Source organism: Mauremys reevesii, linkage group 2 (assembly GCF_016161935.1).
Source record: "Mauremys reevesii isolate NIE-2019 linkage group 2, ASM1616193v1, whole genome shotgun sequence".
NCBI classification, from domain to species: Eukaryota; Metazoa; Chordata; order Testudines; family Geoemydidae; genus Mauremys; species Mauremys reevesii.
The window spans coordinates 254,354,144-254,367,164 of record NC_052624.1 but is presented as its reverse complement, the minus strand read 5'-3'; the positions used below and the strand labels follow the sequence as shown (position 1 = coordinate 254,367,164).

Below are 13,021 nucleotides of genomic sequence, written 5' to 3'. Positions count from 1 at the left end.
CTTCAGCTGTGTTCATGTCAGGGATGGCTGATTCTGAGGAAATATTGTAGATTTTGAGGAGACTGAATTTTGAATTTGTAATCCTAGTTGCTCTAGAATTGCAATTCTAACTTACATTTTTTATCCAGTCAAGGAACAGACCCACACCATGTGACTTTTGTTTCCATTCAAAACAGCTTGAACTGTGGATACAAAATACCCAAAACAATATACACAGTGAAGTATTTGCTGGTAGGCCATAGGCTGAGATTTGTTCACATAAAACAATATTGAATAATGAAGAATTTTGCAGAAATCATGAGCTATTTGTAGACTGTTCTTTCCTCTATACCATGTGTCTGGGACCAGGATCAGAGCCATGAAGGTCCATGCCCTGTCATATGGCAGGGGTCATTATTCATCATCCCACTTTTTCCAATACCAAGGGTGGGTTGGACCAACTTCTCCTGGTTTCTTGGGTTCATACCTAGACTAACAGCCACCTCAAGTCTAAACCCATTTTGCAGATGGGGAACTGAAGCCTGAAGAAGTAAAGTGCCTTGCCCAGAGTTATATAGAAAGTCCATTGCAGAGCAGGAACTTGAACCCATGTCTCCGTCAAGCACCCCAACCACTGCACCATCCTTCCTCATCATTGTTCCTTCTTCCATGGGCAGTCAGAGCAGTCACAAATCTAAATCTTAAAGAGTGTTTGGCCTCCATGCTTGGCAGTTGCATTGGGTGGAATAGAGATCCTTGGACAGATCTAGCCTGAACAAATAGAAATGCAGAGAAGCACAAAGCAGAGTGACCCAGCTGCTGTTCCAATAACATGAAAGCACATTGAGAAGTAACTCCACTCACCTTCAAGATTCTGAGTGATTAGCCTACTTCACCATCCGGGCAGGGACTACACTGGTTCCTTACAGCATCAGCAAAGAGGTTTGCACGGATACTCTAAAATAAGATGGCTTTGGTCAGCTGACTTTCAGTCACAGCAATGTAACTTGAATGCAGGCTGAGAGTTAACTACTACAGCTGCACAAGCAGAAAATTACATCGCGTGTGGTGCAAACTCTGTTTCTTTCAGCTGACTCACAACCCACATTGAAGGATGATTCATAACATGCCTCTTTTAAGCAATATTTCATCTGTATTTATATTTTGCACCAGGCAAGGTCATTAGAACACCCTCCATGAATTTGGAACTAAGGCCATGTAAAGACACACAGTAAGCATGTAAGTCCCCTTTCTGCAAGTGAGTGCAGAGCATTCCTACATGCCCTAATGCACCTGCGTAAACCAGGTCATACATTAGGTCAAAGTAATTACAATATGACTTTGTACTCTTTAAAACATCACAGTGTTCCCTTGTACTCCCCCGTACCCTCCCATCTGTCTATATCCCGTATCCCTTTTCTTAGACTATAAACTCCTTTGGGCAGGGAATGACTTTTTTGGTCTGTGTTTGTACAACATCCAGCCCAACAGGGTTATGGTCCATGACTAAGGCTCCTAGGTGCTTGCTACAATAGTACAAGTAAATATTAATAATAACAATGCAGTGTCATAACATAGCAATGCAACATCATATCATGAAAATTTGGCCCTCTGTCACTAACATGAGGATTGATTTACAATAGCATCCTGAAGCATACAAGATACCCGAGGGGAAGTCTTAACAGTCTTCATGTAGTAATGAGTCATAAAAACATCTCCTGCATTTATTGGGTGCCTTAAGATGCACAACATATGATAGATGGATGGTTGTGGTTTACTTTTCAGGGATATTCCTTTACAAATAAAGGAGAAGTCATAAAAAGCATGCCTCTGGGCTTGCACACAGAACATGGCAGAACATGGGCTTTATTATTTCAAGTCAACAATTCTAGCAGTGCAGCTCAAAAAACTATTTACTTTCTCCACAGGGATTATCTTATTTGATAAAAATAGCTTCCCCCCACAGTTATTTTAACTAGTTGCTCTACTCTGTTAATTTATTAGAAATCCCAGCATCCTGTGTAAAAAAAAAAAAGGTCTTGCCACTTACACTGAGAAGCTTCAGGGGCAGGGTACTTGTTAGTACATCTTTTTCTATGAGCTTATCACCTTTTTTAAAAAAAAACACACAAATAGCATTTTGAATCATTACAGTCACTACAGTCCACTCTATCAACCTTTAAGTCACATTGTCTATGCTTTGAACCAAAGTTAATGTTTTCACTTACTATTGTTTCTTGCTACAAATCATCTGAAATCTTTTTCATGATTCCACTTGGCAGCTGTCCTCTTGACTTCTTTTTTGACTTTGTGCACTTCAGAATTGAATAGGATAGGCTAATTTATAATGCTCAAAATAAGGAAATGAGTTTTTAAGGGATCTTCAAGTAGAACATTTGATTGGCTTAAAAAGGGAAACAGAGACCTCTTCTCATCTACCCACACAGTCATTTGGTAATGCCAGATATTGTGTTTATTTATTGCATATTCAAGTCAAAAGCTGGACAATAATTTTCATTTCTATTTTTGTTTTTAATTTAGTTCCCATCTTTTGTTAGCCAGTGCATATAATTCTTAACCAAAATGCTCCAGATATAAATCGATTTCCTATCACTGATTCACCATGTACTAGTTACTTAATCTTTCAGTATCTCACTTTATTCCTCTAGGACAGTGGTTTTCAACCTGTGGTCTGAAGACCCCTGGTGGTCTGCCGACTATGTCTCATATTTCAAAAGGAGTCAACACCTCCATTTGAAATATTTTAGGGGTCCGCAAATGAAAAAAGGTTGAAAACCACTGCTCTAGAAAATGGTGCTACTGATACTTATTTAATGCACACTAACAGCTTTTGTCCCCCTCTAGTGACCAGATAACTTAACATGTTTATGAGTCTGTTGCTGCCATCTAGTTAAAGAACTTGATCCTTTAGCTCATGCTTTCCGATCTAGAAGTCCCAGGTTCACTCCCTGCAAATGAACTGAGCAGGCATGTCATTACACAGCTAGGACTATTATAAGGGTAATTTAAGTGCTTTGAGATCATCTGATAAGGATCCTCTGATGAACTATAGAAGTAACAAAAAATATGGTATGTTATTACACTTAACTGCTTCAGCTATTTAAAATATTCTGCATCTAATTTTGGTGTTACTCATTTACCTTGACTTCAAAGGACCTTTGGATCAGACCCCATGCAGGAACAGAATCTGAAAATACAAGGGCAGCATCACAACTAACACGTATGGCATCTCTAGCGTTTCATAGATTAGTATGGGAGTTAGGATGCTTAGGTTATATGCTGGACTCTAGAAGGATGTGAGTGTTACTATTTACAGTCAATTAAGACAATAACATAGGCTGAGGCAAAAGAGAAACATAGCAAACACTTCAAGTCTTGCAAAATTATAAGCAACTTACACAGAGGTTTATAATGGAAATGTTAGACAATTCCAGCTATATATGTGTCACTATCTGTTCTGCCTATATATGTATATATATATGCATCCATTTTAAAAAATCTGCTACACTCTCCAGTAGTTGGATTGTTTTAAAAATCTTTGCTTGCAGCACTAGAATTACTGCCAGTACTGAATTTATATAATCTGGTGAACTATTTGAAACAGTTAGTGTTTTATTTTTTCTTTCATTGATTTATTTCGGTTTTTGGAACTGGAAAAGCTGTTACATTCCATGACTGTGGCTATAGGAGCTTCAGACTCTGAGTGAAGCCTGTCAGTACTGAGATAACCCTCCCGCCTTTGTGTCCGCCATTATCAGGAAGAAAATTATATACCACGGGAACATTTCCGTGTGCGGGCAGTAACAGTGTACTGTTGTCATATCTTAAGGCAGCCAGCATGGGATTTAAATACACACTTCTAAAACAATAACATTTTCCAAGAATAGTATTAATGACCTTTCAAGCTGCTTCTGTACCTTTGTTTAGTGAAATTAGACCAACTTCAGGTTTGATGTAAGTACAACTTGTGCCAATTTTGTTGCAACTTTGACAGCTACCTCTTCAAGTGTATGTTTTCCAACTGGATTCATGCTAAGTAAGGCATACAAACTATTATATATAAACTATTTCAGTAGGTATAGCATACACAATTCAGTCCCGCTGATACTACAGGATGGTTACAAAATTCACTTCCAGGAGAATAAAAATAAACCCTGCATTGCTATTAATATGATGTTTGCAGTTAAGCAAATGCTACCATAATGGTGAAATTCCAATGCAGGCCTCCACTTCTCTTTTGAATGACACACATTCTTTGCCACGTGATTGTCTAGAGGAAAAATTCAGTTCTGCTGTGTGTAGATGCAACTGTATTTGGTCCTAAGACTCTACTTGACAGATCTCTGTTTAGGATTCTTGAACTTTTGTTCTTTAATTCTGCTTATCCTTACACTTTTATTTTTGTTAAGATAGACATCAATCTATGTAAGTCTCACTGTATTATGGGAAAAAGAAAATAGACTGAAAAAAGGTAACAAAAAAAAAGTCAAATTTAACTGACATTAAGGAAAGAACAGTTTAGTGTCAGATAAGTTAACATTTTCTGCATTACCAGAGAGATTCCATTTCATAATAGTAACCGAAAAGATTTACTGTATATAAGGGAGGGCTTATGGTCATTTCTCAGTGTTTTTAAAAGTGCATTATAGAAAGTAAATAAAATTTTTCTCTTTAACTATAAAGCTAGCATAGCTTAACATACATATTTAAATTTTGGCATTTTAAATATATTCTCCATATCTGACTAATAGGAAATGATTCATTCTACACATTACCCAAATAAATGCATACATAATTTTTTTGCCATTCAAATTTACCTGGAGCCCATTCAGTTTTTACAAGGAAAAATCAGTGACGTGCCAGAAGCATATAGCAAATTCCATTTACAGGCTATTACTGAATGTCAAAATGTTTCAGAATAACATCTGACTCATTCAGAGTCATCATGTTTCCAGTTACTGTAGGAGGAAGAGAATATTAATCTCTTGACAGTGGTGTACTTTTCCAGGGATCTTTCTAATCTTGTACAAATATACTTCAATAAAAAAGTTGCTGCTAACTTTATTATCAAAGGACAAAGGAATTAAAGATAAGGTCAATGGAAAAGATCTGCAAATCTAAAATGAAGAAAATATATAACATCATTCATCTGGATAATTGATTATATTATACACAGTTTAGTTATAGAAATCTAATTTTAAAAGATTCTTTGCATAACATTTGGAACTAGTACTCCAGACTAGATGTTCAAAAGATATATTCTTTAGATAAAAGGGATGTCTGATATAAATAAAGGGCAGGACATGCAGTCCTGTTGATTGATTAGGCAATCCGGGGGGGTGGGGGGGGAGTTATTCGTCTTCTATATTCCTGTTTTCACCAGTTGGATGTTCCCCTTAGATGGCACTCAAGTCATAGTGAAGTGCTACTTCAGAAGCCTTATCTCACACTGGCCATAGCAATGTTCGACAATTTTGCTGGAAGTTTGAGACAACCATTAAGAGATCTATTTTTTCAGTAGTGTACTGAAGTGTCTGTGACGCTGCATAACTGCATTAGTGTTAATGGCTGTTTCCAACACGTGCTGCTTGAAACAAAAGAACAACACATTTTGTTGGAAGGAGGGTGGTTCCGAGGTGCCCTTCAGATGCCATTGCACTGGAGCACTTGCATTTAAATCATTAACACCATTATAATGACTACACATCGGGCTAGAGTCTAACTTTAGAATCAGCCTGAGTGTCAGGTGGTGTGAGCCTGCACTGCCACAGAGAACAGATTTTAATTCAGTCACAACTCCTCACCTGCGACAAAAAGGGACTAAGTTACTTCACTCTTTTCATGGAGCAGCTTACTTCTCCCTGTGTACTGGCCAGCTACTTTGCCTGGCAAATAGGAGAGCTCTGGCCCAGGGCTCTTACCACTTCCCACCCATTGCTCAGAGGGTGGGTACCAGATGGACAGCTCTTGCTCTATCCTGTTAGAGCCGAAGTAGTAACCCGGGCAGAGGAGTATGGGGAACTCTACTCCGTGCTATTCCCCTGCACAACCTGAAAGGAGTGACTGTAACAATCTAGCTGATAAATACGAAATACTGTTGTTTCTTCAGTTACACAGCAGCTTGAGCTACAGAGCATGAACCACCGTCCCCCTGTTATCCCTTTTGACCTGAGCAATTAGCCAAATGAGTGGTGTGGGTTGTTCTCGTTAGGAGGAGAAATTGATAATACAGTCAGGTATTTTCTCTGATGCAATCTTGTTTATTTATAAAGTTTATACATAATGTCCTGTTTCCCTGAACACTATAGAAATCAAAGAGCAGAATACTGTTCTTTTGCACACTGTTCCAAGCCTGCCTTTCCAGCCAGTGCTCTCCTCTCTCTCATCTCCACTGATTTTTAGTGCCTGGTTGGCTTTCCAGCTGCTTCACACCCCCCGCACCCCTCTAGCCCAGCACCTGCTCATATAATTCAAATTTCTGAGTGGCTTTGGATGTGCTTTTGTTTTGGCTGGAGACCTGGGCCTGTGTTTGGGGTGGAGGCTGCTTAGCTGTTTCAGCCACCTGATTATAATGGCTTCTGTTATGCTTGTTCTGAATGAAAGCTAGTGGTTACACCTGACCTTTAACACCAAGGTTTAACCCAAATGATAACAATAGAGTCTAAGCCATCCTATAACATCCCTGCTGCATCGCCATTGGGTTCAGGAATGACTTTAGCCCACTGCTTTTAGTATGCGCCCATGTAGACCCCTTCAGTACAGATTTAAGAGGTTGGTATAAAGAGCAGCCTTTCCAGCAGACAAGGCTTTCCTTTATAATCAAGTACAATGCACAGATTTTTACCTATTGCATTGATCAAGTAAAGGTGATATATGTGCATGCAACTCATCCCTGTTTATGTTTCAAGTGTCTTTGAGCTGTACTTATCTCCTCATATCACTAGACTGCCCTGTCATAGACACAGGGGAAAGTGATAAAAAACAAATCAGCACATTCATTCTTGGTAGATGGTGTTAGGAGGCTTTCACCCCCTTCGCTGGTTCTTTTCACCCAGACAGGAAGCAGAAGACCAGAAGTCCGAAGTGCAGGCAATGCAATGTTTATTGGAGTTCGTTCCAAACAAGCATATCCATAGCTCTACATGCCGGCTGAGTGTGTTTGCCAGTGTTCCGTTCCAAGTTCTGACACCGCAGAGCCTTGCCTGTGTTCCCATTCCCTATTCCCACCTCCTCCTTCTTAGGAGGCCCGAATATACCTGCAATGCACCCCTTTTGTACCCCATGGGAGGGGTAAGGAGTGAGATTGTGCTACGGTCAGGGACAGGCATTTCTTTGGTCTTTTAGTGTTATATACCTTCCTCCCATCCCTGTTTGCCTCAACCCCTATCTCAAGGCAAGGTCAAGCAACCAGTCGGGAGGGGCAATCTTAAAGTGTGCTCATATATTACACTCCCACCATGCCCTATAATACTTTGACTGCTCTTATCTGTTCCCATTGTACTCACAAACCCATCTGGCTAGGGAGAAGCAACATACACAGCGTCTTTGTCCTTTGTTCACACACATCAGTAAAGATATAAGAGTATTAAAGGTCAAACCCAAAATTCTATCTCAGGCTGACAAACAGGCTTATATGCTAACAGATGGTCTGAGACAATATTCCACAGAAACAGTAACCTAGGCAGAAATTTACAAAATAAATGGGAGGTTAAATCGTGATGGGGACGAGGCGAATAACGGGGTGTGGGGGTAATAATGTCCTATATAAGACAAAGCCCCTAGTAAATCAGGACATAGGGACATCTGGTCACCCTAGCTGCAAGCCCCCCAAAATTACTGTAGTTGTGCTGTTTCCAAAATATTTCTTCTTACTAATCTGTTCTTTTCCTTCTTCCCCTTAGTCTCCATCACTACCACATCAGGATCCTTTGATCCAAAAGCAGAAGTTTGTATCTATTTTTTTTAATTTCTGTCCATTATCAATCTTTTGCCTACCCTTCTGGTGTGAGAGCAAGGGGTCCTATTATCTTTGAGGAACATGTGTGTAAAATCATTGCTTCTAGCCAGGTCTCTATTTCCCCTTCAGTTCTATCCTGCTTTGCTCCACTCTGCATGATAATAGTATTATATCAATCCTTTTCCTCCATTTTAGCTGGATTTACAGCTGTGAGAGCTTGGAACAATCTACCTATGGACTAAGCCAAAAGAGATATGTGGATTCACAAGCCTAAGGGGGTGCATAATTAAAGTTACTTGCTACAATGTCAAAGCAGGAGCAAGCACTTGAAGTGACAGGTCTACATGAAAGTTCTACCCTCCTGCTCACCGCAGCTAAGTCCCACTCTATTCATCTGATTTGTTGTCAGTAAAAGTGGCAATTTTCCTAGCTGGCAGCTTGCCAGCAAAACACACCTGTGGAATTTGCCTTTTGAATCCGACCAAACTATTAAAGTGTAGGGTTGAAACAAGCACAATATTCCATGTGCAAACATTGAATATGCTTGGTTCCCCTGTAGTGGAGCAGAGCTGTCTAGTTCATAGCCTAGGCAGTGAGGCAGGAACTCCTGAGTTCCAGCTGTAGCTTTGTTGGAAGCACTCTATGGTTTTGGACAAATCACAATTTCTCTGAGAGCTGTATTGTTCCAGAACAGTACAGCTCTCTCAATGGATCATGAATAGAGTGGTGATCCCTGATGTAGTTTGGGCCAACCTACTGAAAACATTAAAAATGAAAGCCATCAGCGCCCGGAATTAGCAAAGGAAGCCAATTGAGCCAATGATGGGTGCAGAACACTGATGTGACATCCAGGGCCAGATTAACACATAAGCAAACCAGGCATGGCTCCAGGGCCCAAATTCATTGGGGGCAGGGGCGGCTCTAGCCATTTCGCCGCCCCAAGCACGGCAGCACGCCAGTCCCGTGGCTCCGGTGGACCTCCCACAGATGTGCCTGCGGATGCTCCACCGAAGCCGCGGGACCAGCGGACCCTCCTCAGGGATGCCTGTGGGAGGTCCACCAGAGCCGCCTGCTGCCCTCCCGGCGACTGGCAGAGCGCCCCCTGCGGCATGCCGCCCCAAGCACACGCTTGGCATGCTGGGGCCTGGAGCCGCCCCTGATTGGGGGCAGCCCCAGAGTGCGTGATGCTGCGACCCTGCACACCAGTCACAACTCCACTCACTCAAATTAGGCCCAGCCACCCTTCCATCAAGACAGACCAAATCTGAGTGGTGCTGACATGATGATGGAGAACTGGGCCGAACCTGAGTGGGCAGTGGGGCAGCCAGTATTGCTATTTCTTGACACCGCCATGAGACCAGCTCCTGCACCAGGACTCCCTGCTCCCAGCAACCTTTGTCCGTTCTGCTCTGTCCTCAGGACTTGCTCAGCAACAGCATCAATGCCTGCTACAAGTGGCGGAGCTGCAGTGAGTGTCCACATGAGGAAGTGCCAGCTGGGGGAAGGGAAGCAGGGATCCCTTGGGGGGTGGGCATCTGGGGGCTAATAAGGCAGTCTCCTTGCAGCAGGAATTAGTCACTGACAGACCTGGATAGGAGAGGGTTAACTAAGCAACATCGGTGCAGCAGGTGCCAGACATGCATGTGTTAATGGATCACTAGTGTAGCTGTGCCGGCCAGGACAGCATCATAGGTGCCGACTTTTCCCTTTCCCTGGGGTTGCTCAACTCCCGCTTCCCCCGAAGCTCCACCCTCACCTCTCCCTTCCCCCAAGGCCCGTCTTTGCTCTGCCTCTTCCTGTCCCTGCTCTACCCCCTCCCTGAGGCCCCCTCCCTCCTGCTGCTCTCCATGCACCCTATCAGCTGTGTGGTGGCACCTCCACCCCTTATCAGCTGTTGGGCAGCAGCTGGGCCCCTCTCCCCCAATGAGCTGAGGAGAAGGGGCGGGGGACAGCTGTGGCCAGTGGGTGCTGAGCACTCACTATTTTTTTTCCATGGGTGCTCCAGCCCCACAACACCCACGGAGTCAGCGCCTATGAACGGCATTAATATAAATGCATCCATATCATGGGAGCATCTAGTTCAGCTTGCAAGTAGAAAGGCCCAGAGGTGTATAGTCACCTTGGACCGATGTCCATTCATGCTGGCTAATGTGAGAAAGATGGGTTATAAAACTGGTTAAATAATGTAATTAACTAGTTACCTCTATGCGGTTTCTCACTGTCCTTTGGATCTGTGTTCCTTAGCTAAAGTACAAACTGGAGAATTGTAAATTTATAAATTTTATTAGCCAAAATTGCTTTTACAGCAAACAAGAAACTGCAGAAAGGAAAAATAAAAGGCTAGATGTTAGTGTTCACAGTATCAAAAGTTGAACTCATCATGGGATATTACAATTTTCTAGAAATAAAAAATAAGTTCAATTAAGTCACGGTCTTATCACAATGTTGTCACAAAGGGAAACTTTTATTCTAGTTCTATACTAGTCTGGGCAAGTAATTTTGATATCAGCATGGAATATAGATCCTTCCAATCAAGGTTATATGCTAATGGCCATATGGAACTGCTTTCTTCAGCTCAACCAAACAATTCTAAAGTAGAATTGAGGAAATTAGGCAAGTTACTTACTTATAAGAGGATGTCAACTCATTTCACAATTACCTTCCCCAGGTGATCCTCGGAGCCAAGCTTTACCACTTACACATGCATGACTACCGCATGCTAAACCCAGAACAAAATACCCAGGTAAGAATTTTGAAGCTATTCTAATTTCCTTTGAATTTCATTAGTGCTGTAGGCTCCTATGCCACATCAAGCAAAGGTTCAAACAGTGTTAAAATCTTTAGCATACCCACAAATTCAAAGCTTCTTCCTCTTTTTGTCTAGGAAGCTGAAAATTATCTTGACCACAAAATCTGCATGATTTTAGGCTGAACTATTTGAAATGCCCAGGGTTTCTCACAGTAATGTTTGCTGTTGGGAAGCACAGTTTCCTTTTACAAACAGTACTAGACTTAGTTTCATGAATGTCTCAGACATCAAAGCTTTCGATTACTGAGGGCTTGTCTACACTTACAGTGCTGCACCCGTGCAGCTGCTTCACTGTAGCACGTAGTGAAGATGCTACCGATGCTAACAGGAGAACTTCTCCCATCAGCGTAGGTACTCCACCTCCCTGAGAGGCAGTAGCTATGTCAATGGGAGAAGCCCTTCCATTGACACAGCTCTGTCTAGGCTGGGAGTTTGGGCTGTATAACTGCTTCGCTCAGGGGTGTCGATTTTCCACACCCCTGAGGCCTGGTCTACACTGAGAGGGGTGGATTGATCTAAGTTACACAACTTCAGTTACATGAATATCGTAGCTGAAGTCACCATACTTAGATCTATTTACTGTGGAGGCTATTTACCTGTGTCTCTCGCCCTGGTGGAGTACCAGAGTCGACAGGAGAGTGCTCGGTGGTCGATTTATCATGTCTAGACTAGATGCGATAAATAAATCCCTGCTGGATCGATCACTGCCCATCAATCCAGCTGGTAATGTAGACAAGCCCTGAGTGATGTAGTTAAACTGATGTAAGTTTGTAGTGTAGGCCAAGCTGTAGTGATTTAGCATAATTAGCAGACATGCGTCCGATGAAGTGGGTATTCACCCACGAAAGCTTATGCTCCAATACATCTGTTAGTCTTAAAGGTGCCACAGGACTCTCTGTTGCCTAAGATTAACTTGTTAGTTAAACACAGTTTTACATTATACAGTTTAGTCATTCAGAGGGTTTTAACTCAGGTACATACTTTCTGAGAAGCATTCAGCTTAATATACTAAGTTTTCACTTGCATACGCAATAAACATACAGAAGTTATTTTGGCACTACCACTGGAACTGGGAAGAAGGCAGGTTCTCCAGCCCAGCTTCACAGTTGCAATGACTATAAGAATGAGATAGCGAGTTCATTTGGATGGGTCATTCAAGGTGCTCTGATACCTGTATTCTTATTCTCCTTTTGGATTTTCCTCAGTCTCCCTAGACATGAATTTTAAAGACAGAGTTAATAACATTCTTGTCAGTGACAAGAGTTTAGTTGTTACCAAGCAGAAGGTGCACTCACTGGCCAGGAGATGATGATCCTGCTTACAGTCTATCGCATACAGATGTTTTGGCTTCATGGAGCAACACGTTGAGCAACACAAGGTGTTTCATACAGTTTCTGCTGGGCTGCATAGTCAGGCTCCTCTTCTTGGCAAAATTGAAGGAGGCCAATCAGAAGGTGACCCATGCTTCTGGTTAAGATTTTAAATTGCTCACAGATACAGCAGTTTAATATGGAACCCCATCTCTTGTGGAGTCCAACAGCCTTGACTACTATGGCAGTCTTGATTTGCATCCCAGCCCACTCCTGAAGCATCTGTTACTATTATGGCAGAGAGCACTGATGTTTTCTTAAAGATGGTTTAGAACACTCCAAATATATTTACCAGACTTAGGTACCAGTCCTGCAATGAGTTCTGGGTGGGAAGAGCCCTGTACCAGTGCAGAGCACCTTTGAAATCTGTGGGGCTCTGTACTGTCAGTGGGGTCCACCCATGTGGAGCTCATTACAGGATGTGGCCCTTCTTATTTGAAACAGGGAAACTTTCTGTTATGTACTAACACGGTTTGGTTTAACTTGATTTTTTTAATTAATGGTTCATTTTAAAAGGGAATGCATTCTATTACTGTGTATTATTTGGGTTGGTGGATGGAACAGGTCAGTTCCAGCCTTTACTAACAGGTCAGTTATTTCAAAGGCATTTCTTTAAATCTGTTGAAGCACAGGCTCTCTTGGTCAAAAAAGAACAGAACTAATTTAATATTGCATTAATTTCAATAGTGACATTTACTGCAGCACTGGAAAGGCATGGAAACAAATCCCATAGAGAAAAATGCTGCTTCTAAATGAACCCTAAAAATACTCAAGAAGCAAAGAACAACCTTATTCAATACATCTCTTCAGCTGATCCTATGGATTTCTTTGGGTGTGTACTTACTAGCTCTTTCAGCAAGTTCAGAAAGAGCTACATAAAAACTC

The 13,021-nt window shown here is 41.9% G+C and overlaps 1 long non-coding RNA gene across 3 annotated transcripts in view; it reads left to right on the top strand.

Moving 5' to 3' along the window:
* Positions 1 to 13,021, top strand: part of LOC120397971 — a 70,124-nt gene that overhangs the window by 8,477 nt on the left and 48,626 nt on the right. For all 3 annotated transcript variants that reach the window (XR_005594109.1, XR_005594107.1, XR_005594108.1), the window contains exon 2: positions 10,626 to 10,700. This is a non-coding gene — a long non-coding RNA (uncharacterized LOC120397971). The remainder of the gene's footprint in view (positions 1 to 10,625; positions 10,701 to 13,021) is intronic.